At 41.1% G+C, this 22,095-nt stretch overlaps 1 pseudogene; it reads right to left on the bottom strand.

Annotated features, from left to right (window-relative positions):
• Positions 1 to 14,026: 14,026 nt before the first annotated feature.
• The window catches only part of LOC131558413 (chloride channel protein D-like), a 78,028-nt pseudogene continuing 69,959 nt past the window's right edge, over positions 14,027 to 22,095 (bottom strand).

Genomic DNA, 22,095 nt, shown 5'->3' with positions numbered 1-22,095 from the left:
AACTACCCCAGAACTCAAGGTGAGGCCACTCCAGGGCAGAGCAGAGCAGGACAATCCCCTCCCTTGCCTGGCTGGCCATGCTGTGCCTGATGCCTGCAGGACAGGGTTGGCCCTCCTGGCTGCCAGGGCACTGCTGGCTCATGTTCAACTTTCCACCAACCAAGACCCCCAGGTCCCTCTCTGCAGTGCTGCTCTCCAGCATCTCATTCTCCATCCAGGGTTGCCTTCTCCCAGGTGCACAATCTGTCACTTGTCTTTGTTAAACTTCATACAGTTGCTGATAATCTACTAATTTAGATACATATAAATGTTATTCTTGTCTTTCTCTCATTTCTTGGTCAGATGACTAATAACAGACTTCAGTCCCACAGGGGATGGGACTGCCTTTGAGTTTTTCCCTCAGTGTTTATAGCACAGAAGATTCACTAGAAATGACAATAAAAATTGCATTTAAATCACCTTCCATACTTCTGAGACACCTCAACAGGGAGAATAATCAAAATATGGAAATTCAGCATCAGACAAATGACATGTTTTCTTGTTCACATGGAAAGGTTCACTAGTTCTCAAAAAAAAAGTGCATCTGTCATAGGTCCTAAGCAGCAGCAGAACCACACAAAACGCACCAAAGTCCTGCCAAAGTCCTTGAAGAAGACATGAAAGCAAGAAGCTCCCTGTTCTGCCTTTCATAGTCAAACTTTCTTCTCCTTGCTCTTCTGGACACCCAGAATTGTTCTTTTCTGCACTACAGCTGGTGAGACAGAGCAGATCCCGCTGAGCTGCCCCGCTCACTGCAGCTGGGGAGCAGCCCTGTCTCTGCCGTGGGCTGGCGCAGGGCTCACCCAGGCACCAAGGTCTCCTGGGCTGCTGGCCCCTGCCAGTTCAGACGGGCTGCTCAGGCCAGCAGGGCAGACCACACAGGCTGCTGCAAGCTCTGCCACAGAAAGCGTCGCCACTCTTGCAACACACAAGATTCCCATGCCTGGGGAGCTGCTGGTGTAAATAGGCAGTTGCTTTTCATCCCTGGACCCTACCTCAGCACAACATTTATTATACATAAAGATGTGCACACTTAAATACACTGCCATGCTGCAAAGCAACATATTAAAGATTTGCTCAATCAAAGTAAAAGTAGTTAAAGTTTCAAGCTGTTTGATTTTTTTTTTTTTTTTCTGGAAAGATTAAAATCCAGCTAACAGTGAAAACATCACAGGGAGAAAAAAAAAATCCATAAAACTACAACCAGAATCTTGCAATAATTATTTCAATACTGATCAAAATACTTCACTGGATACTGGGAAATGGGGCGAATATGCAGTTGTATGCAGCTGGTCCCATAAGCTTGTCCTTCTAAATCAAGCTTTAATTTGTGAAAAATTTGGCCTTTAGGATGAGTATCCTAAAAAGATCTGGATATTTTGCAGTCTCAGAATTAATTAGCTCTTCATCTGCCCCAAGTACTCCTTGAACAGCTTGGGTGAGCTGAAGGCATGCTCTTATTTGTTTTTTATTCTGAGCAATTATAAAAGGAGACAAAAATCAAAGTCCTGATGTTACTTAGCACTTTATCATTTTAGTTATCAGAGACTTGAAAGTACCTTATATTTGCTATGTGAACTCTTTCATTCTTATATATTTGTCTTATCATACACCACACATCATTTCATGTCTACAACTGTGCATGGAATCCACAAATATCATAAACCATCGCTCTTTGTCTGCAAACTGCTGTGTGCCAACTACAGTGTATAAGATAATGAAACACTTCACATATTATTGGCAAAGTATACGAGCTGTTAAATATGGGACCTCACAGTCTTACAGCCAAACACCTGGCAAAGCTGAAATGAATTCCACGGGTTTGGTAAAAGCTTGGGGTTTTTGTCACTTATTCCGTGTCTACTCACAGGAATTTTGGTTGCATAAAAGTCAAATATTTATGGTTCAGTGCCTGGGGAGGAGCATCATTCCCATCAGCTTCCCCAAATAAAAAGCAGTCCAAAAAGCATCGCTTAACATTCTGCCAAAATAAGCCTTCCTTGCAGGCTGAAAAGGTTTGGCAAGAATGGCATCCCACAACCAGCATTTTCTTTCCTGTTTTTGCCCAGTCACCGAACTCAACTTGGATCAGCAGAATATTAAAAAGGTCTTTCTAAACTCCTTCTGTTCAAGGCAAGACAGGTAGCTCTGCCATATTTTAACCTGCTCATTGCTTCCTTTTTTCAATTGAAAAGTTCAGACAGCCTGGATGAGTCACAGAAGTTAACAACGCCTTCTGGGGTATTCAGCCAAATAAATCCCAAATTTTGTGTCCTGAAGCCTAACCACCTGTATGAGGATCTCTTCAACTAGGCTGTTCCTCTAACTTCAGTATGAACATTCCTAGGCTCCTTCATATACATGGATAATTTGCAGGATCAAGTGTTTTGAAATTCTCATTTAACTTCAGAAGGCCTGGTGAGTGCTAAATGCATACTAACATTTGCAAAAAGCACTTTTTTTTCCAAACCAAACACTTCCAAGTCTATTGCACATTTCATTGCACAGATATCCTGTCACACCCTACTGTCACCTTGAAAGCAACACACATGTCCATGATGATAGAATAAAATTCTCAGAGATCTCAGCTCATTTGCCACAACAGCTGCTTGTACCACCATCTTGAAAATCCTCTTCTCATAGTTTTATGGTTTTCAGACAAAATCTTGAACAGCATAATGCATCCTATCATAACTAGTATCACAAAGTCTCTAAAAGATGGGACTCTACCGGTCAGGAGAACTGAGTGGATCCACAGTGATCCAATGAACTCAATGTTCCTGTCTAATCTACTTGAGCTCTGTAGGAGAATGACATCCAGCACATTCTTGGGGATTATTTAGAGGTCTATTAAGGGACTGAAAACATATAGCTCAGAAGGATCTAGTCAAAAACCAGGTAAGTCAGTCACGGATAAAGGCATTCAGAACATCTTGAATCTAGAACATTGGTTAAGACATGGGATAACCCAAGTCATTCCCATCTGACAGCTGTTCAGTAGCCCACACAAAATGAACACAGTGGCTTTAGTCAGTTGGCAGACAGATGTTTACAGTGTAGCTGGAAATACGTGGCAAGCTCAGCAGAGTAGCCAAGCAGTTTTGCAGGGTTTAACACACCAGCAGTAACGGAAGAAAGCATCCAAGCCCAACACTGCTCACCCTGACTTGCTGTTCATGGGGTCAGTCCAGGTCACAGCCAAGAAGCTGTGCAGGAAGTGCTTGTGCTTCTGCTATCTGCTCTGATTGCAAATACAGCAGTCCAGACAATGTAGCATTCCACGCAGATGCTAAATTAGCAATTGTAAGCAATTTTTAAGTAATACAAACCTCTCTCATAAAAAATCCCCAACAACTACATGTGACAATTGTTTACATTCCTTCAGCCTCAAAACAATTTTGTATTTCAAACTGGCTTTGAAATATGAATAATCCCAAAATCTCAATGGCCTTGGCCTCCTTGAGTCCCAGTCTGGAAGTGTGGTCTAACTGCTCTCAACTTTTTCCCCAATGAATGCACAGAGTAAGTGGCTGTTAAAGCACAGGGCTGTGTTCTTCAGATAGTTTTGCTCCCAAAAAACATGCAATCAATGTACTAGTTCTTCTAAAGAGAATGCTTAATGAGGGAAAACCAAAACACACAAGGTTCAAAAGGGCAACACAGTCAACTGCTACTGAAATTCAACATCCAAGTTACTTGCTGTTTGGTTTTGGTTCGTCTTGAAGAAAAATCATTTGAGATCATCACCTTTAATGAACAGAGCACTTGGGTTTCAGTTACAGGCACCTATCCCTCTGTCACCATAAAAGAGCCCCAGTGCCAGTGGCTCTGCTCTCCCTGAAGAAGCCTGCTGAATCCTGGCCAGTGCCAGGGTCCTGAGTGTTTGAATTTAGTGGCCTCACCCAGCCTCACTACCAGGCACCCCCAACCTGCCTGCAGCCCAGTAGAACCATTTCACCAAGATGATGAGGGGTCTGGTGCATCTCTGTTATGAGGAGAGCTGCAGGAGCTGGTCTGTTCAGTCCAGAGAAGACCGAGAGGGAATCTCATTAATACATATAAGTATCTCAAAGGCAGATGCAAAGAGGGTGGTGCCGGACTCTTTTCGGTGGTGTGCAGTGACAGGATGAGGAACAATGGCCATAAACTGCAGCAGAGTGTTTGGGCATTGGAATAGCCTCCGCGAGGAAGTGGTCACAGTACCAGCCTGACAGAGTTCAAGAAGCTATTGGGCAACCCTTTTAGGCACATGGTGTAACTCCTGGGGACGGTGCTGTGCAGGGACAGGGATTAGACTCGATGGTCCTTGTGGGTCCCTTCCAACTCAGCATATTCTGTGATTCTGTGAACTTCTTTACATTTAGGGCAGCAGAGCACTGGAACAGGCTGCCCAGGGAGGTCATGGAGTCTGCCTCTCTGGACACATCCAAAACCCACCTGGACGCCTTCCTGCGTCACCTGCTCTAGGGGACGCTGCCTTGGCAGGGGGGTTTCGCCTGGATGCTCTCCAGAGGCCCCTTCCAACCCTAACAATCCCAGGTTCTGTGAGTGGAGCTGGACACGGTGCCTCCCGCGGAACACGGCGGGGGCGGCGCGGCGCGGTGCACTGCGCCCCGGGAAGGCGGCACGGCGGCGGCCGGGCCCGGCCCCGGCGGCGGGGAGGGCGCTCCGCGGGCGGCCGCGCAGGGCCCAGGGCGGCAGCCGCGGCCGCCAAGGCGTTGGGCAGGGCGGCATCTTGCGGCCGCTGCCGGCGCTGCCGCTGCCGCCTCCGCCGGAGGGGCCCGCCCGGCGCCGCCGCGGGCGGCCGGCGGCAGCTCCGGGCCCGGCGGGGGCCGCGGCCGAGGCGCCGGGAGGCGGCGGGCGGGCGTCTGCCGGGAGCGGGGGGCGGGAGCAGGTGGCGCCTTTCCGCCCCGTCGGCGCACTTCGCTCGGGGGTCTCCCGCCAGCGCCGGCTGCCATCGGGCTCCTCTGGGCCGTAATTCGGTACAAAGCGTAACCCTGTGCTGTCAATTAACAGCGGGAGATGAGAGGTGCGAGCGCGGCGCGCGTTCCAGCTGAGGTGCCTGTTCCCAGCTGCGGTGTGACCGGCGGCCTCAGCCTGGCTCCTGCCTGCCCGCCCAGACACAGAATCACACAGTCACAGAATGGATCAACTTGGAAGGGACCTGATCTGGTCCAAACTCCCTGCTCATGCAGGGTCTTCCTATAACACACGGCACAGAATTACATCCAGATGGTTCTGGAATATATCCAGTGAGGCAGACTCCACAGCCTCTCTGAGAAATCTGTTCCAGTGCTCGGGCACTGCACAGTAAAGAAGTTCTTCCTCACATTCAGCTGGAACTTCCTGTGCCTCAGTTTCTGCCCATTGCCTCTTGCCCTATTGCCTGGCACCACCAAGAAGAGCGTGGCTCCATCTGCTTGGCCTCCCTCTTTAAATACTTAAAGATATTGACAAAGGAATTCCCCCCACATACCCTTCTAGTGAGCACCCCTGCAAGCACCAAATACTGCCATTGGCCTCCTAACAGATTGTCCTGATGCTTCTAGTAAGCCGATTAAGTCTTACAGAGTAATGTGCATTTAGCAGGAAAATACAGCTATTTAGCAACTGTGCCAGACACCTCTGGGTCACCAGCCATGCAGTGACTTTGACAAGAAGCAAGGTGGGTGCATAACAGGTTTGCAGCACCAGGACAGGAGGCATGGGATATGCAGTGCCAGGCAGGAGGCAAGGGATATCTGCCACTGCAGAGAGGGACAGCTACAGAACCCATGCTAAGGATCAGAGCAGATGGGGGAGCTGAAATCCATGCTCTTAAGGAGAAACTGCACACAACACTTGACAACACAAAATGGTCATGACCCAAGTTTGAAATCTCTTCTGAAGGAACAGCATCTCTACTAATCCAGTTCCCACTCTGAGCACACTAGGGCAGTGGTTCAAGGATGACTCGGAGGGAAGGCTGCCATTTCCTGACTCACCATCCCCATTTCCTGTAGCCTGGCCTTTTAAGTCCCCATCCCGTTACCAGCTCCTGAAGTGAACCCTCTTATCGTGTGAAGTGCGATGAAGTCACATCCCCCCCCCCAGACTGTGTCTATACATACTCTCCCTCCTCCATGTTTTTGTCTGGAAATTTGTTGCTCATACTGTTAATAAGAACATTTTTCTCACTAAGATCCAAGTAAAATTATTCATAAAATGAATCAGATTTGCCAGTAACTGCATGGACTATGAGACTTGATTAAAATATTTTGTACTTACTGATGCTGTAAAAAGCCTACTGGGCTTTATTCATAAAAAGTTGAAAAGTCACCTGTTAGGGCTCCTCCTGTCAAAAACAGAAATAAAATGAAGACAGGTGTAAGTCACCTGGTAGTGCTCCTGTCAAAAATAGAAGTAAAATGAAGACAGGTATGCAGTAAAGAAACTTCCCATTAACAGCAGCACATTTGAGATAGGGATAATACTCCCCAAAATATTCCTCACTATCTCTGTGATACGGTGTAGTTTTATCTGCCTCCTACAAAAAAACTACAGAAGAACAGACCTAAACAAGAACATACATTGAGAGATTTCACTGTGAGAGGTCACAATCTCATAGCCATAATCTCAACCAATTAGTTGTGTCTGTTTTGGTCTGTTCAGGCAAACCTAATTAAAAACTTCAAACAGCATTTTGTAAAATGCCAGGCCTAATCTTAGAATATATAAATCACGTGGGAAAACTGCACTTAGCCCCTGATCTGCTCCGTTTATTTCTGTAGAGACCTTTTATGCAGGTCTACTCAGCTTAATTCGTCCATAAAACTCTAATAAAAAAGGTGAGACATTCACTGGGGTACATCTCACCCCCAGCAAACTGTGAGCTTGCCTTGAGTAGCCTTAACAAGATGTATTCTGAGCCCAGTGAATGAGCAAGAAATGCAACTCCTCTGACCAGGCCTGCAGTACCAGGCAATGGCAATTCAGAGCCCTCTGTTTTGAATAGAAGAACAGGAGCACTCAAAGCTTTGCACTAGTCTGGAAAAATTACCTTGGGACAAGGGAAAACAAGGGGAGATTAAAAGTGACTCATTTTCTATTCAAATATCTTGGCTGTGAAGTAAAGCAAGAAAAAATTCCAGAATTTCTGTAAATAAATGTATTTTTATGTAAAGCAGTCAGTAGCAAAAGTGAACAAATAATGTCCAACAGGAAACAAAAGAGGAAGGGGAAGTGGAAGAGGGAAGGGAGCAGAAATATGGAGAGAAAATAACGTGGAAAAATGCTGTTAATACAAACTGCATTGCAACTAATACACAACTATTAGGAAATAAAAAAGTGCTGTATGAGAGAGGAAGAGCAAATGCTCAGAATACTGAAGAGAGAGCCACAAATGAACTATGAACTGATGGGATATCAAAGGCATCTGGCCTGCAGTATGCAAGAATAGTTTTAGCAGCCTGGTCCATGCACCTATCTTAGCAATATCCTAAATCCATGGCATAGGAAACTTTAGTGACCACCGATCCTACACAATAATTTGCACTCATAGGAAAGAAATGTAGACATAGGGACCAAAAGGGCACTGCAGATTGCCTTGATCTGGCCTCCCTCTATGCCAGTAGCTTGCTTTTCAGAGAAAGAGCCTTACCAAATGCAGATGGAGCCATAGATCTGCTTCCTCTTGAGGTGCTCTGTGAACTCTTCTGACTTGCAATGCTGCGGTCACCCAACTGGAGATCTCCCTAGTGGTGCTTGCAGCCTTATTTTCCATGCCACACACTGGATGGATCCCATTTTCAACATTTACTGTGGATCTTTTCTTTATTTTCTTTGGTCTTCCATCTCTGTTGCCACCAACATGCAAACAATTTAGGAAGAATTCTTTCTGGCTGAGGGAAGCAACATAAAAAAGCAGGGAATAATAGATACAAAATGAGCTTCTGTGCTGAGAAGGGTTCCATGTTGGGCAGACATAATAAAAGCAGCAAGCAAATGCAAAATCAATTAACCCATACCAAAAAAATTACCAGGAACTACATGGGAAACAAGTTGCAGAGGTACAAAGCTCAGTCTGTCCTAAGAAAGCCAGAAAGGCTGTTGACAAGTAAGTTTATCATTCTGTGCCCTGCCAACCTCCTATTACAGCATCCAGCAGCCATCTGCCCACCCAAGTCCTACTGTCAAAAGAGCTGTATGTTCTTGCTGACAAATGTAAAGAGTCGTGGAAAAATATGTCCAAAAAGCCTCACACACAGCACCTTACGGGTTTTAACTGTTATAAAACCACCCTGAGTAATTTCCAAAATCGCAGCCAGACCCTAATGAATAACTTTTCATAACAATGTTGTGGATGTTTCTGTTAACATGTTGAGTGTATAATTCTTAGTTTCTTCATTTGAAGCTACTCTGTGCTAATAGACATTATGTTCCTTTCAGGAGACAGCAGACAACAATGTGGCTGTACTCAGGGGGCATCTTTGGGAAGGAGGAGGAAATTGTGCTTTTCCAAGAGCAGTTGAGCAACTTCTTGGGGAAAAAAATTCTGGAGTGAAGAACAAATCTTGACAGAGTGGTAAAACACACAAGGAGTAGGAGCCTTCAGCAGAAACAGAAAGAAGAGCTGTGGGAAACAGAGAATACATCACAACCAAGGGCCCAAGTTGCTGTAAATTTCTCTCAGGATGCTGAGAGGGAATTGTGAAGACTTCCTGTCAGTGCAAGAATCCACTGAAAACTGTGAGAAAAAGACCAGAGCATAAGAACACATTGCTTACTAGAGGGGAAGGTAGCAATGGGTTAAAAACCTTACATTTCCACTGTCTCCATGTTTCTTCCTTTCAAAATAATCAATTTTCTGGCTTATCTTCTAATGAAATCATTCTTTTGTTGGCAGGATATATGCTAAAACTTGAATGATGGAGAAGATTAGCATGATACCTGCACAAGTCAGTTTGTGGATGAAGAGAAGGCTCCAGTACAGCAAAAACATTGACATACTGGAGGAAATCCAGCAGCAGGCCACCAGACTGGTCAGGGAGCTGGAGCACAGGCATGAGGAGATGCTTAGAGAGACAATTCAATTCAGCTTGGACAAGAGGAGGCTCAGAGAAGACCTGATTGCAGAAACTACCTGTCCTTAGGCTACAGATAAGACAGTCAGATTCTCCTGCATGTGTCCAATGATAGGCAATGGACTTGAGATGTAGCATGAGAAATGCAAATTAAGTATAAGAAAAATATTTTTACCATGAAGATGGTCAAATACTGGAATAGGGGATGTGGGTTTTCTGTCTTTGAGGGTGTAAAGGGCTTGAATAGCCTGAGTTATCTGATCTAGCTGGACCTCTTTGGAGCAGGGGAATGGAGTAGATGACCCCCAGAGGACCTTTCTAATATAAATTCTTCTGTGATTCTGGCAAACTCAGCTTTCTAGGTTCAAAGAGCTGATGTTTTCAGATATTCATCACCTTAAAGGCAAGATGCAAGAAAGATCCTTGTCAGAGACACGACCTGCCCAGGCTGATTAAAAAATATCATGTCATTTTTGTGAACAATGTTTATATTCTATGCTGTGGTTCTCATATGAGAAAAGTAATACTTTTTATTTGTATATCCTGCAAAACACTTCTCTCTTGGGCCCTTGATTCTGTCTGTTATACCTCTGTGCCATGCTCTCATCCCTTAACTTGCAACAACACTAATTTCTATCCTACTGCTTACCTTTGAAGGATTAAAAAGGTTTCTATAGGTAGTAGCCTGTATAATTGTAGGATAATCAAGCTCCAGATACACATCATTTGTTTACTCCTCTTTTTTTTTTCTTCAAAGGAAATGTGTATCCTCATCCTTTGAGACAGTGCTTTGCCTGTCTCCTAAATTACGAATGATAGTTTAAAAAAGGTTGAGTTTTTTACCTGCATATATGCACATGTTTACATTTATATATACACACACATGCGAGAGATATCAACTCTTGTTTATTTATTTTTTAAATCTCATGCTTTCACAGAAATCCATCCTTTGCTGTGTTGGACAAGCGTGTCTTAGGGAGACTTCCAGGATGCATTCTCAATGAGAGAGAGAGAACTTAGACAGGGCTACAGTGCCTGCTCTGCTGGGGCAATCCTTACAGTCCTCCCTGCTGCATGGGTGGCTTTGCTCTGTATGCCAGGGACAGCCCTATCCCACTAGAAACACTTCTGTGTGGCAAAACTGCCAAAATGTGAGAGGATATGGGAGTCGCACAGCTTGCCATGCCTTCTCTTGGTGCTAGCTCACTTTGCAAGAAAGAGACTAATACTGAGAAGAAAACAAGTCACAAGTCTGAAGTTCTTTTAGCTCTGCCACAGACTCACTTTCCAGTCTTCAGTAGGCTGCTTTATATCCCACATCTCAGCTCCAGCATAGACAAGAGGGGCAATTATAGCAACATCACAGCAGAAGCTGTGGTACTACACATCTACAGGGGTCTTTGCAAATATAAACTGCACAAAAATGTAAATTCTTTCTTTAACCCTTCAAAATAAAATATGGAGAAGCTGGTAATTCTTCCCCATTTCTCTGCTGTCAGAGAGTAAGGAGTAGCCTCAGTGGCAGAATGTTGAGTCTATGATCTATGATCTCAGCTGAGCAAAATTCACCAGTTTAATGAGATACTGCAAGTTACTGAACCATTTCATTGCTTTGGCTCCTCAGAAGTGTCTAGGCATTGATTACAATCACGTAGTGTAAATAATTCTGGTTTGTAACTCCTCATGTGTTTGAACTCTGTTGCTGGCATTCCCATGCCATACCATGTTAGACATTCAGACAACTGTGCTGATCACATATTTCCTCTTGCTTTAATAGGCCTTTCAGGAATGAACAAGCATTCCCTTGTATACTGCTATGGTTCCCATCACTTGATGGTCACACTTAATTAAGCACTATTTTAGTAGAGAGCTGGTTACACTTCATTTCATTAAGTGATTTCATGATCACCAGTGGCACACTGACAGCTCTGTTAGCTGAAGCTGTGTGAAAAGGGGCAGCAGAGACAACAGTAACATTTTGCAGCACTTCCTCATCAGTGATTTTCCAGGCTCTACCCTTGCATAGTGCAGCTACATTTCCATTAACATTTAGATTTTTGGCTCAAGGCTATCTGAGCCTTGAGGTATGATAGACCATATCAAATTACCAGTACCTTTAGCAATGCTATTCCCTGAATCCTTTAAGTCATCATTTTTATATAAAGTAGATACAAAGAATTTCTTCATCTGTTTTCCCTCCCTTAGGTTTTTCTGTTCATAGTCAGCAAATAAATGTGATTAAAGGACGAAATCCAATTTAAAAAATGTGAGAAGGAATCAGTTGTGAAACAATGTCAAAGGGTTCTCCAGTGTGATAAACCAGGCTGTTTAAAAACACTGGGCAATTAACTCTAAAGTATGCAAGTATCACATGACAGGAAAAACACAATGTTACAAATGGACATTGCAGGATACCTGTAAAGCCGTACATTAAAGCTCCATGCTAGAAAAACCTTCTCACAACAGTTTATGTTCACTCATAGGGATATGTAATGCATAGATAATGTAGTGTTTCTAATGTGCAGGCAATTTTCCTAATTGAATTGGGAATTTTGCACAACTGTACTTCAATCCTAGATCTAAAGTTCAGTCTGCCTGTGCTTTAAGATACATTTCCGTTTAAGAGAGAAAGAATTGTTAGGAAAACATCATCGACAGTGAGATGAAACATATAGATAAGTAGTAAAAGCCAAAAATAACGCCAAAGACTTGAATTTTGTTGTGAAGCCCTTTGTCACTGAAGTTTGGGTTAAAAAATTGTGAAAATTGATAAACTGTATCTTATATAAAATAGCATCTTTGCTGTATCTAGCTTTTAGTTCAAAATGCTTGAAGAAATAGCAGAAATTTACAATACACTAAAGCAGACAAAAAGAAAAAAGTATCTTGTGCCCAAGAGTCAAATGATATGATTACGTGTTACAGTGATTCCTCAAATACCTGTTCTATAGAAAGATCATGAAAAGGACATATTAATGAAAAAAAACCCTACCATTTTAATCTCTTTTCACTTTCCTGTATGCATTTCACTCTCCTATATGTAATATTATGTGATGAGTTTGTCACTGGAGTCCAGAATATAAAGGAGTGACTTCTTTCAGTCCTGGGAGGAATTCTCTTTTGTGTATCTTCATAGACATGTATACATTACATAAAAACAAAACTAAACCCAAAACAAACCAACCTATCCAAGAAACCCTCATCTAGCAATGAAACTAGATAGATAATGTATGGAAAAATGCAGCATGCCATGCCCCACCCAACACAGTTATGAGAAGTTATGTAAATTGTGTGAACTTTTGCTTAGAAATTACACTTGTACTAAAAGGGGGGAAAAATGCAACCCTACTATGATTTTTACAACTGCTCAGTCCAAAATATTCTTAAAAATAGTTTATATTCCTAAAACTTCTTTTGCACATATACTCTTCACAGTACCTGTGGTGGATTCACATTCACAAATTTAAAGGCAGAGTAAACAATATGCCAGGCATTTCAATGTCCAGTTCAAAGTTGTGTAACAAGTTACTGTTATCCTGGCTATCTCAAGCTCTCATACTCAGCAAATTACAACCCAACTACAATTTGTACTGAGTCATTTAGCCACAGACATGGTAAGCAAAAAAATTACATTACTCAGGTCTTAGAAAGGTGATACTCTGTGTACTCAATAAATCAAGGAAAAGGAAATCAGCAATGGGCTTTGAACCAAAAATGCAAATTCATGGCAAGGTTACTCAGATTTCAGAATTCCAGAGTCACACAGAATAGCTTCAGTTGGAAGGTACCCACAATGTTCATCGAGTCCAACTCCCAGCCTTGCACAGGTCACACCATGTTCCCAAGAGCAGATCTGGTTATCAAGAGAAGAGATTCTCACTGCCTTAAGAGGAAATCACCAGGGATTTCTAGATAATTCTGCTATCACACAAACCCCAATTCCTTCAGGAAGAATTTGGCATTTTCCAGGCAGGTGAGGCATGGCTCAGTAGTGACAATGACCCAGCTAGTGTACTAATGAGCAAAAGATTATGAACTATAACAGGATTTAAATAAACATCCATGTCCATATTTCTTAGACGGATGATTTGCAGAGTATTTCTTTTCCTGCATATGACATGTTTTAAATGACCATTTAAAGAGCCTATCTCGTGTGACTTTGAGCATTTCTGGGCTGCCAGTAATATGCATTGACTGGACTCCAGTTTAAAAGTGCTGTGCTTTCTCTATGGTGCTACAGAAACAACATTATTAATATTAAAGACAAATTCCTAAAGGGAAAAGTAGAGAACATCCAACAAATCTTTGACCTATAGGAAAGTCAGAGCTGCATGATTCAAATACCAGAAATTCCCTTTCAGGAATTTTGGCAAGTTTTTATAACCAATAAATTATTACTAGTTTTCCTTGGTATTCATTATAATATTAATAGTGGTGGATTCCTTTATACATGTTTGGTTTTATTGTCCAAAAATGTGGGAATCCCTCTGATATTTAACAGAACAAATTAAAACATCAAAATCATTGGAGGAAATCTAAAACATTTTCATTTTTAATAGGCAAATACTTAGAGATTGAAGATTTAGTCTTCACTGAAGGGCTTTGCCAACATAGCTGCTGCTGATAGTTATGATATTTTCCGAGACATAGACACAGCATGACAAAAGCATTCTTGACGTCCATCTTTCACATCTTATTTTACATGTCTTCCACAAGCATGTGAATTGTCATGTTGTCTCACAAGCATTTAAATTAGTGAATTTTGCAGTCACCAAGCAGCTGAAGGGACACAGCTCTGGGGCTACAATCTCTCATGTCAAGATACTACACCTTTTAAGCATGTCTTCTCTGGAAGAAATCAAGTGGAAAAGCTGTGATTATGTTTTCCTGAAGAAGAACATGGGCTTCAAAACAAGTGACAAAGCCTAGGAAGGCATGCGTGGCCTTGAATCCACAGGCTGCTCACTGGAATCAGGGCTCTGTGGTGCCAGCATGAGCCTCTCCTCCAGCAGGAAAGGCATCAAGTCTTCCTGCTGATCACTCCAAACACTTGGTTCCGCAGGTTCTACAGGATTCAATAAGAACATGTATTCCCTGCTCCACATCCTCAATTATATCTAAAACATCAGGAAATACCATAGTAAAAGAATCACTTTATTTTTTGGTAAACCATAAAGTTCAGTCTAAATAAATTATTATGACTGGAATGCACTCAAATTTCACAGACTGGAAAAGCAAAGTTGAGGTCCACTTTCTAAGTCTAAGGCTTTTCTGGTCTAAGATTTTCTTGAAAATAATCAGTGACCCCAATTTTTATTAAGTTTTAAATTTTTTTATTGCTGCTATCTCATTACACAACCATTTATGACATTCTATAATATTTTGTAGTACACTCTTATAAAAATCAATTCACGTAGAAACATAGGCTGCAAGGAAGAGAAACAATCTCATGGGTGTGAGAAGTGCGCCTACCAGTACTAAACTCTGGTGACTGAAAACTTTCAGGAATTTAATGGTTTCTTGATAGGAACAGAGGTAAAGATCATTTTATTGTCAGCCAAGCTGGTCTATATAGAGTATATAGTTGTTCATTAAGACTATTTTCCCCATTATTCCTGTGACTTGGTCAGTTCTGTCAAAGAAGATATGTTGTGCTTACCAATGCTACACCCCAGACAGAGGAAGATTGGAACAAAGACATGATAAAACAACATAAATAAATGCACAGCATAGAAGGGCACATCTCTTCTCCCTCTCTCATTTACAGAACGGACCAGGCATTCAAAGACATAAGGAAGAAAACAAATTAAAAGTAAAGAATTTTCCTCTTTCTATACCGCATGTAATTTTGCTGTGGAAATCATTGCACCCAGGAAATTCACAATGGATATTTATGTGGATATCAGAAAAAGAGCTTTCATGAGTGATAATAACAAGTTGTTGAAAGGGATACTAAACTTTGTTGCTTCAGGGATCACATCAGTATGAAATGTAATTGAGTTCTATGGGTTTCCCATAATAAAGAAGTTGTGTGGCCCAAAGGCATGAGCACTGGACTGAGCCTCAGTTTGAGCTGGCTTCTACTTCCATGTAAGACCTCCTCTTGAACTTTGGGAAACCATATGTCCTCCCTCCACCTCAGTTTTCCCATCTAGTAAACAAAAACTCTCAAACTAAACTAGGTAATGCATATTAGGAGCATTGCAGGTTTTGTAAATTTTCTATCATTCTCGCTATTCTCAAAGCAAGGGATTTAGACCAGATGGATCTCAAATGAAGTCTCATCATCTTTACAGATGAATTAACAGGAGCAGATTTTATATCTTTTTAAAGAAAACCCAACAGAATTAGGCCTCTGACCTGGATTTCTTAGTGTCGCCCATCTCAGTTTCAATGACTGGAAATTCACTGAGGCAGAAACTGCATTTATTTTGTTTATAATATATTTATTTTAGGCCCTACTCTGTATACCAAACTTATTATTGCTTTTGGACCCAGTATTTTAATACAGTATTTAGGAAATAAATGTGGCGATGTCATAGCAGGGATTAAAAAAAAAGGAAAGGGAAAAGAAATATAGTTTTATTTATAAGTTGATGTATAGGCACTGTACTATAATGGAGTTTAAATCTCAAAAGCGTTGCTTTATATTTGCTTTATAGAACTATAAGAGCCAAATAATGACATTTAAATGATCTATTCCATTAACATTGTATCATTTTGTCAATCTGGAATGTATTTTAATCAAAAGCCCCCTTGAAATGGTCTCCTTTGTTGTATTTTCTTTTTGGCTCATTTTATCAACATCTGTTATGTTTATACAATATGAATTAAAACTTCGGAATGCTGTTTGTACTCAGCTACTTTTGTTGAGAATGTAACGTCCCAGGATTGGCAGTGTTTATGTAAATCAGTGCGGCTGACACAGCCATCATAAACAAATGAGAAAATATAACAAACATATTGTTCATGGAGGAAATGTTTGTTTTTAGAGTTGGCTTCAGTCTTACCAGATTGATGAAGAGTTGCTGATACCAGGGATCTGTAGCGTAGCGATTCAGCAGCATGGCTGGGCGCAACAGACTGGGCAGCTTCTCCGCTGTTATCTGGAAAAGGCAAGAACGCATTTCTCTTTCCTTCTGTGCAGCACATTAGAGGTTCAAAAGACTCCCAGTTTGACTCCTAACAAAGACTTCTAGCAGAGCTACACCAGCAGAACTTGTCCAAACTTTATAAATTCTTTTGCCAGTAAGACTTAAATTAGCAATTGAAATTAGAGCACTCTTCGGTTACAAATTTTTGTTTCCCTTTACTGTAACTGCATGTCTATTAAGACAATGTCAATTTTATTGGCTTAGGAGTGAGGTTTTTCATGCAGTTAAAATTCACGCACTAAGTGGTAATTACATGATAGCATAGTGCAGAAATATGCAGCAAAACTGGTATCAGCCTTCAGCTGAGCTTCAGCCATTTTCCATAGGAATAACTATTTGAGTACTGGCGCCTCATCATACATAACTGCCCTGATCCTTCTTAACATTATTTTGCCAGCCACATTCCCATGTGCAGACCAAGTGTATAAATTCCTTAAATTACATTACTAGCCTTGCCTTAGAAACTCACAATTTTTTTCCACTAGGCTTAACATTTGCTATTCCTAAAAAAACCTTTGGTCATCTGTCAAGGGAAAGAATGCTACATGCTTTTCAAGTTTGAAAGCTTTTATAAACACTCATCATTCATAGAGGTGCTATCCCATAGTGAATTAAATATTATAACAATTCTGCTATCCATAGAAAAGTCGAGAAAGAGGGGAATGGCCTATCTGAGCAAAGAAATTCTTTACCAGCAGTCCTGCACTTCCTGAAATTCCAGACTCTGAGTGGCATTATAGTTTATGAGATATGTCCCTGTAAGTTCTCTGATCATCCTTAAATTTAACTTGAACCCATCACTTCTTTATGTCAACCACATATGTTACACAATCTCTTCATTCATGAAGCACTCATCCTAAATCACCCAAATATGCTTATTAAACAAGGAAATAACTGAAAGAAGAGAGGTTACCTTCTCATAGGAGAGCAGATGAGATGGGGAGAAAGATTCATCATTTGTCTTCAGTTCAGAGATGTGCTTTTTCTCCAGCAGTATGCACAGCCTTAACCCGAAGTTAGAGCAGACAACTACATTCATTATAATGGGCAAATTTTAAACAGCAAGTACACAATGCTTTAGCATGATGATGACACCACAAGTACTGTGTGTAGGTTTGGGTTCTTGATATAAGAAGGACATCAACAAGTGTGTTCTGGGGAGGTCAACCAGTATGGTAAAAGGCCTCAAGGACAAAACATAGGGCAGTGGCTGAAGCTGCTTCTTTTGTTCTTGGAGAAAAGAAGGCTAAGGGATGGATGTCGCAGTCTGCAACTTCCCCAAGGACAGCAGTGGAGTGGGAGTTGCTGATCTGCTCTCTGGTGACCAGCGGTAGGACACAAGGAAATGGAATGGAGCTGCATCAGGAGCATTACTTATGGGTCCCTTCCAACTTGAGATTTTCTCTGATTCTAAAGTATTAGTGGGCTGACCACACATTTGGCTTTCCTAAACATCCATTAGTAATAGCAGCATCACACACATTTAGGTTTGGCATATTAAGAGACATCACCTATCCTACATGTTCTTCTTGACCTTGTCCTTGGCAGGACCAGCTCATGAACTGTGTAGTTTGCACCCAACAAGACAATACCTGTAATAAGCAAATACAATTATCTAGATGCAAGTAGGTAGACTGTTGTTGTTTCCCTCATCCTTCTTAAGTAACAACTACATTAAAACAAGGTCTGCCAAAATATTATGTTCTGTTTTAAATCATCAGGGAAACCTTCGCTCAGAGTACTGCGCTCTAGAGTTCATCAAGACATCTAATATTATTGCTGGCTTAGTAATGTTAAAATTGATATTTTTATAAATTAATTTATAATTTCAGACCTTTCTTCATAGTTCTACCTTTCTGCATTACACAGATAAGGCCTTGACAAGCAAGATGCATAAAATTGTTCTGTTTATCTTAGTATTTGTTTGCTACACTCACACACACACACACACACACTCCATTCATACTATCCACTTCTCAACTTTTAACTTACATTTTGATAACAGATACCTTGGGGACTACCACAGATCTTTTTGGTTTGTAGCATACTTAACATCGTGCTAGCCTTATTTTGTTGTTACAGCTAGGAGTTAATACAGTAGTACAAAGTTGTGCAATATACTGCTAAATTATGTGCTTGATGAACTCAGAGGAGAGCAGACACCTAATCTTCATAAGGGCATCAAAAAAAATATAAACAACATACCACGTGGCTTTTATGATTGGAACACCAAGTATAAACTGGGAATTTTTTAACTGAGTATTTCTGTGTCCAAAAACACTGTTTTATTCAAACCAAAACATGTTATAGGGATTTACTAGTTTTAACATAAATGTCTCCTAGGGAAGATTAGTCTGCTTCAAGGTGTTATTAGCACTCCATAGCAGAGGGCTTACACTGAGGTCTTCAGCCATTTTAATGATTCCATGATTCTGTGATTCTAAGAAAACATGCCTTCCTGATCCAAAAGATCCTAGGAACTGGATATGGAAGAGCTAGGTTCAAGTCCTTTATTATGAAATGCCATTTAAAGGAAGATATTCTGTGAGATATCTCTGCATTTAGATATGGAGATATCTCTGCATATCTACCTCTGCATTTTTGTACAGATCTGGAACACACATTTGAAGAAAACTATCACTTCTATGCAAGTTAACATTGGAGAGAAGAGCAATTGACCCTTTCTCCTGAAATGGTTAGTTGTTTCACCATGTAATCTTGAAATTTTTGCATTTTTTTCAATGGCTTTGGTCTGTCACCTAAGGTTCTCAAAGGGATTTTTATGAATAAGTTTGCCTGTGTGCGTATAACTTGTGGAAAAACATTAGTTCTGAAGGAAATTAGTGGCACAGCCAGAAAATACTAGGAGTCTATCACCTGCTCCCACTTTTAAAGCACATCCCATTCACAGGACAAAGAAAGAATTGGGTATTCTTCGGAACTATTGAAACTTTATTCGTCTCAATTTAAGATCTGATTGGCTTTGTTTTTAATAAAATGTCTTTCAGATTACTAAAATAATCTGCAGCAGAGCTAATAGCTGAGCAAACACTTTGCCCTGGGCTCACATCTTCCCTCCTGGCAAAATCACCGATCTTCCCTAAGCCTCCTATCACATGCATGCCATCATATGGACATGTAGCATAGACAATTAATGGACTTGGTTTTGAGGACAACAATGAGAACACACTAATAAGGCATGCTACAACAGGCAGGACCTCTTCCACTCAGACTTTCCTCCTCATTTGGAGGAGGAAATGGAGAAAAACACAATTCACTGCAGCAGAGAGTATGGAGAAGAAACAAATCCAGTCATTCCCTATGAATTACCTTTTGTGCATTACACACTTTGTTCTGAAAGACTCTCTAAAGGTTCACATTCTACAGTCTTTCACAAAAAAAGGTCTGTAATCATTCTAAGAGACATAAATACAGAGATCTAAATTATGCTCCGAGGTCATCATGCACAGCTCCAAGAAGTCTACTTTAAGAAAGATCACTGGGCCAGGAATACTCCCAAGACTTTAATCCTAACATATATAGACAGCAAGTGTGAAAGTTATGATCCACCCTGATCCTCAGCCAGACTCTTTTGCTCAGGTCCAAAACACTGTTCAGGTCTGTAGTCCAGACTGCGCTATCTTCCACTTGAACATGATGCTGGAATTAAGGAAGCAGTAACATTCACCATGAGCTGAAAGAGCAGAAACATTTGTTCATCACCAGTGGTTTGTTGGCTGGTTTTGGCAGCTTGCAATTTGCTCAGCACCGCTCTTAACTAAACCCAGCAGGGAGTCACTTAACAAAACTTAGAAAAGTGTGAGAGAAATTTGGATAGTCAAGAAAAAAGCACACACAAACACAATGAAGGAAATCGTTGGAACATTTCTGATAAGAATCCAAGCCTATTAAAAACTGCCATGCTATGGAGAAAAACGAGCATACATTATTTCACTTGGACTTCCAGAAGTCAGGCTCCAGAGGTATAACAACATCATTCTTTGATGTTACATACAACATCCTTCCTATCACATCATCAAGCTTTAGAAAGCAGACCAAACATGTTTCTTGCACTATTTTGTGGGGTTTAACAGGAAGTGCTAAGATTCAGACTTGGACTCTGCAGTTGTTCCTATACTCTTTATTTATTTAAGAAGGAAGAAAACTCTTAAGGAGGGAATCTCATTTCAAAGATACCCTGGCAAGGCATTGCAGTAGTTTCATGTGCTCTATCTGTTATAAAGCATGTATCATGAAGATACACCTAATTAAGATAACACATTATTATTCCAATATCCACATGTCAGTTTTGGCATGGAAGTCAGGAATGAAAAGTATCTGACAGCTGATTGTGTCACTCTTCTTGTCAAGATGGCCAATTATCTGAGGAAACTACAAATTCTAAATATTGTGTGAGTGACATAAAAGCAACTACAGCTCCAAAGTAGCTGCAAATGAACAGAAGGAACATTAAAAGGTGATGCAACTGGCAAAAGCATTTAGGGCAGGACTCTCCTAAACAGAACGGATAAAAAAGCTACAAAAGGGACAAGGGGAGGAGGGAGAATTAAAGAACATGAAGCATCATTTTTTCATTTACTTTAGAAAGCTTTAGGCTTGTTTCTCCTGCCTTAATCCACCAAAAGTACCTGGCTTTTTTTGGATGTTTTATAGCTGATTTTATCTGTTGTTTTGGCCAATATTCAATGCAATCATTTGCCTGACTTGAAATAGTGTTGTACTTTTTTAAACTTGTAAAAAAGAGTATTCTGCATATGGTGAGCTGGACAGTAGATAAGGACTAGGTCATCACATATCAGGAAGTGTTTTAAATCAACCAAGTCTTCATCTTACACAGTAAAATCTCAGGGTTACAGGGTTGTTTCAGGTTAGGCAGACTTAATCATTACTGTTTACTTAATATTTCCTTCTTCAAATGAAGAGGGAGCGTTGCATGAATTTTTGGCATCTTACCTAAAAGATGATAAAAAGGTCACTATCAAGTACTAGGCTGAGGTTTTCCAGAGCAAAGATCAAATTCTGTCTATGCTACAGCTTTTCAAAGGATACTGAGCAAATATTTTATCTCTGTACCTCAGTTTTCAAATCTTTCAATACAGAGATTTCATCTATGTCAGGGCTATGTTTTGTTATATACTCATTACTGTTAATACTCATTACTGAAGTTGCCACTTGTCAGGTTTTACAGGCAACATCATCAGGGTGAATGAGCAGACAGCAAGTCCACAGCCTCAGCATGAAAATGTGAAGGCAGCTGTTAATAAATTGTAAATGCAAACTTTATTTTTCAGACACGCAGAAAGGCTAGATTTTAGAAACGTATGAAGACTTAAAATCAGATTTGTATTTCCCTACAAGCTGGCTTGCTGCTAGGCAGTCTTTGAATTTCAGAGGAACCTACCACACATTTAAATGGCAGGACAAGCATGTGATCAGTCTTTCCATTCACACACCAGTTTTCCCCATGCCTATATTTGATTTCGACATTTAACAACCCTCTGCACTTGCCTAAAAGCCACCCACATGCTGCAGTGTGGCTGCATACGTTTTTAATTTGGCCTTTTGGGTTAGCACACAGCCTCTGCACACTCCAGTTTTCCCTGCAAAGGGCTCCATCACAAAGCCCACAGCACCTGCACAATTATTTGTAAGGCCAAGCAGGCCTACTTATTTTAAAAGTATCATATAATGTTGTTCTTTGGAAGAAACTTTTCGCACTTTGGACATGAAATAAAACCACTGCCACAGACTCTATAAACCTTCCTCCATCTGTGTTATTCATGAGCTACAGTGCCCCAGGACCCTGACAATGCATGGGA

The sequence above is a fragment of the Ammospiza caudacuta genome, chromosome 1, assembly GCF_027887145.1.
Source record: "Ammospiza caudacuta isolate bAmmCau1 chromosome 1, bAmmCau1.pri, whole genome shotgun sequence".
Taxonomy (NCBI): Eukaryota; Metazoa; Chordata; class Aves; order Passeriformes; family Passerellidae; genus Ammospiza; species Ammospiza caudacuta.
Note: the sequence above shows the minus strand (reverse complement) of the source record. Positions and strands in the feature narration are given on the sequence as shown.